Source organism: Alosa pseudoharengus, unplaced genomic scaffold, assembly GCF_046254945.1.
Source record: "Alosa pseudoharengus isolate Yale_2024_CS ecotype anadromous, Long Island Sound unplaced genomic scaffold, YU_APseudo_1.1 YU_APseudo_1.1_scf_7, whole genome shotgun sequence".
Classification (NCBI taxonomy): Eukaryota; Metazoa; Chordata; class Actinopteri; order Clupeiformes; family Clupeidae; genus Alosa; species Alosa pseudoharengus.
The window spans coordinates 34664837-34669583 of record NW_027468859.1 but is presented as its reverse complement, the minus strand read 5'-3'; the positions used below and the strand labels follow the sequence as shown (position 1 = coordinate 34669583).

Here is a 4747-nt window from a genome sequence, read left to right as displayed (position 1 = left end):
ATAGGATGTGTAATGTCAAGAAAGCCATCTGTTTCACACACTGACACGGTCCAAGCAAGTCTGAGCCAATGCAGTGTAGGCCAAGCAGCCTAATTATGAGATTCCTCTAGGGATCTCTAGGATCTCTAGGGCCACCATGTATGTACTGATATCGATTGATCTATTGATCTATTTATTTATCTATCTATTGATTGATTGATCAATCGTTCGATTGATCAACCGTAACGCTGCTTAGGCTTGACTCAGATAATCACATCCTGGTCATATAAAAAAGTATTTTGTGTGTTTTGGCACACTTCAGTAAGCTTATTTTGCACTCCCTTGACCTTGAAAGGATCAACCTGAAGCAATTTGACAAAATGTAATTACTTTATTGAAAATGAAGGCACTGTTGTATTCTACAGAGATGTCATGTCTAGCATGTGAAAACATCCCAAATTATACACTTTGATTACTTTGGCATATTTTTTCTCTCACTTTTTCTCATACATTTCCTCCCAAAGCAAAAACATAACATTATTGGACTAAATCCAAATGTGGTCCCGCAGCATTTCTTTTTGTTTACCGAGTTATGAAGAAGAAGTAGTTTGTCTCATGGACAACGTTCAAAATGGCGGGAAGATAGACAGCAACACAACGATCCGTCACTTGCTCTTACCACTTTCATCTCTGTCATTATCATGGTACAGTATGTGATGGTTCTGAGGGTATGGCAGAGGCAGACAGACATGGGTGCATCAACACATGCAGTGCTGTGCAAGTTCACAATTTAAGTTTCACAGTACTCACAGATTAAAATGAGCAAATTCACATTCACACTTTTGAACAAGTTCACAGTCTCATTTAAAGTCTTCTTTTATCTGGGCTTATCTTTATGACCGCTGCTAATGCGGTGCAGCACGGTCATGTATATGTTTTGTTGATTTTTCAGCAATTCTCGATTGATGATTCCAGTGCCAGTGGGCCACCAGTACATATGAAACTTGCCCATGCATGCAGTCCTATTAAGCTATCAAGCAGTTCAGGCTGTGCATGTACATGGCCCTCAGGCAGGGGCGGACTTGGACACTTTGAGGCCCAAGGCAAAGGATTCCGAGGCCCCTCCGAGCCCCCCACACACACACACCACAACCCTAAAACTAAAACACACTTTTTTCTGTAATAATGGGACGCCGAGGCATACTCAAATACAACAAATATTTATTGCCATACACTGTAAAAATTATAAGATCCTGGAGGAACTTTTAGGGGTTCTTCAATTTGAAACTGTGGGGGAACCTCAAAAGGTTCTTCGAAGAACCTTCAAAGAAAGGTTCTTTGAAGAACCTTTTCAAAGGTTGCTTGAGGAACCTTTTGAAGTTCATTACAGAACCTTCATTATTATTAACCTTTATTATTATTATTATTATTATTAGAATGTATTAACCTTTATTGTTATTATTATTTTTATTATTAGAATGTGGGATAAATGTATGAAACAACAGATGTATTTAAGCAAGAATTTAATCAAAAGCGTCAAAGCATGTCAATGGCAAAATATTAGGAATACTGTACATGAAAGGATGGACAGATAGATACATAAATAAATATATAAATAAACAAATAATACACAGGCTACATAGATGAAGGCATGAATGAAAACATCTATTAAACAATGCTATTAACAAGAACACAATTAACTTCCTAATCTAAATGAAATAGTCAATAAATGATTGATTGAACTATTGAGTATTTAATTTAGAGTATGAAATTTGACATCCGAAATACGGCAATGGGGATTTTTTTCTTTTGTCTTAATATCACACATAGACTGTAAAAACAACAATGTCTTGTTCACGGCCTTTGGGTATTCCATATTGAAAATTAAATAAACTGCTAGCAATGCTCCAATGCCCATCAACACATCTTCTGGTGTTACGACGTCTTGTCCGTCCATGCAAAGTGTAATGGTGGTGTCTTCCTCAAAGGGGTTGCCTCTCATGTATAGGGTAGGTGTGGGTGTCTTGGATATCTGAAAAGTACAGAATAACAGTATTTAGAATGGGGATTGGTGATATTCAAGCCCATTGGCAGGGGAAGTTTCTAACAGTGTCAAATGACTGGTACTCTTACCTTATCCACAACGTATGAGCCTGTCAGGATTGTCCCCAAACAGATATGGCCGCTCTGCTGCAAAAAGTCCTGAATTTGAACAATATACTGGATAAGTCTTATAGCAGTAATAACATACTTGTAATTCCATACAGTTTTATAGCAGTAATGACATGAAGTGTAAATCAAACTTCTTAATACCTTTGTATTTGTAGGTTGTCTCCTTACAGGCCTGATTTAGTGCAGATTGGTACTTAGGTCAATGTTATGCAGGTGCTGAATTTCAGAGAAAACCTTTAAAAAGATAAGAACAAATTACATGTTTGCTTGGCAGAAGAACATCTGAAAAATAATTTGCAGTGAACTAAATGCCAAATGTTAACTCACAGTTCAAATGTGGTGTAAAGCTGGGTATTCAGTAAGGATTTCCTGTGTGGAGTGGCGTTGAATAAATGCCACTCTGTCACTGATTGTTCTCCTTATTCTGTTTTCAATCGTATTTAGATCAGGGTTTACTTTTTAACACTCCTCCTTCATTTTTGTCTCATTGTCCTGTAAATGTTACATTCAATTTAAAGTAAAGGTCAATTTGGTTAAAGAAATGTAATAAGTAGTAATATATGGTGTTTAATCATCATCTGAAAACTTACATTGGATTTGGATACGCTTTCATCACCAAGAACATCTACAACCTGTCAGTGTAAAAAGATCATCAGTGAACATATGCACACGCACGCACGCACACACACACACACACACACACACACACCATACCTGAACTACAGTGTTTGCATCCTGGGTAGCAGGTATCTGTGTGAATAGAAAAAAAATAAGTGTGGTTTCCCTCACATTGGATTGAGTTTTGTCCTGGAATCAAAGTAAACTGCAATAAGGATCACAGTGAAGTGTAATTCTGAAAGCTTCTGCTTGAGATACAGATGCATTTTGCTTTGTGAGGAAAAGGTGACTTGCCTGTGATGAATTTTGCCTTTTCCCATACTTTGCTCGATGGTATCCAATTTCAGGAAGGCTCAGTGGGATTCTTTCCTTCTTGAATTTGTTTTTAGCATTCCCAACCAACTATAATATGAAAGGTTATATAAACCAATTACCCTAAAGGAAAATTCAAATGCAATGGCCTGGTTTATACAGGTGTTAAGCAACATACCAACAGAAGTGAAGAGTGTCATAGGCATACATGATTCAATTGCATCTGTAAGTGAGCAGACTACAACAACCTGAATACCCCTGACAGGAATATCCCATCCCATTATCCCTACTTGTTAGGTGCCCTAAAAAAGGACCCTCACTACAGCCAGTAGGCCTAACTATGTTTATTACTTTAATAATCTACTTACATGCATATCCTGGTCCTGTGCGATCCCGGAGGAAAGGGTGCTTAGACAGCAGCAGCACAAATGTCATGATACTGGATACCTTTGAAATTAAACATAGAGATGGAGTAGCCTATATTTTAAATGACTTAATGATTGAAATGACTGGTTGTTGTTTTGCGTGAATGCAAATGAAGAACAGTAAGTAAAGCTGTAGGCTACCTCATGCTACACACTTACCACATAGAAATTGAATCAAATAGGACCTGTATAATCTGTGTGCAGCAGTATGAACGTCAGGACTTCCTCCATTAATGTTAGCTTTCATTTCAGGAGAGTTGGAAACACGGGAAGTTGAAAAGTCTGTGCTGAAGGAGTAAAATAGACAGAATATTTGGCTAACATTCAGTTTAAGCATAGCATACAAGCCAAGGCATAATGCTATCTTATAACTTAAAAAAACTAACGGTAGGCTAAATAAGGCTGCTAAGCTCTAACGTTAACAAAAAGTTAAGGTTAACGTTCACGAACGGTGACACGTTGATCTTACCTTTAGTTGTATGCTATAGCCTATAATGAGGTCATGGTTAAAACGTCTCGTTTCCATTTAATATGTAGAATATGTATCATTTAAGGTATAGTTTCTGACAAACGTCAACATTAAAAAGGCTTGAGATAGGGCTGTCAAAATGTTGCACTCACCTCCTGTAGTAACGTTGACTCAACTGTCAAATTCTGTTGCCATTTTTAAAGAAGATTCCACACGCACGTCATCGCCTCAAGCAACACCTGTGCGCCCATCGAGTTATCCGACCGTGTTCTGTTGCTATTTTGACATAGGCAGTAGGCTAGACTATGCTCGTCTAGTTTTTCAAAATAGTTAATTACACACAATTAACAAAACACCACACAAGTAGCTGAATGCTTCAGATCTTTTGCGCAATTAAACACTAGTCAAAGGCGATTACTCATCAAAACTCTTATTTTGTTGTCATAGCCTATCATAGGCCTAGCATCATATTATCTGATTAGGTTAGCCTATGTTTTGAATCAGTTAGGCCTAGGCTACACAGCAATATAGGCCTGTAGGCTAAAAGATAAATTCAAGAAAATTATTCTTTCTCAGCTGGAGATCCTCCAGGAACCTTGATTAAATTGGGTTCTTTGAGGAACCTCCTTTCATACTGAAAAATCGTTAAGGTTCTTGCAGAGACCTCTAAGAGCATCAAGGCACGTTTGAGTTCTCAGAAGAGCCCCTGGGTTCTTGGAGTAACATTGAGGTTCTTCAAGGAACTATCCAATTTTTACAGTGTAGATGACAA

General features: G+C 37.8%; 1 long non-coding RNA gene across 6 annotated transcripts; it reads right to left on the bottom strand.

Moving 5' to 3' along the window:
* Window positions 1–1678: 1678 nt before the first annotated feature.
* Window positions 1679–4205, bottom strand: LOC143109420 (uncharacterized). 6 transcript variants are annotated; one of them, XR_012983850.1, is made up of 10 exons: window positions 4128–4205; window positions 3666–3793; window positions 3450–3528; window positions 3064–3171; window positions 2866–2958; window positions 2742–2783; window positions 2479–2643; window positions 2293–2385; window positions 2113–2181; window positions 1679–2011 (listed from the first exon to the last, which is right to left on the bottom strand). It is a non-coding gene; the product is annotated as an uncharacterized LOC143109420 (long non-coding RNA). The 6 variants fall into 6 exon arrangements; XR_012983851.1 differs by having other exon boundaries at window positions 2113–2169; XR_012983856.1 differs by having other exon boundaries at window positions 2479–2575.
* Window positions 4206–4747: the final 542 nt, after the last annotated feature.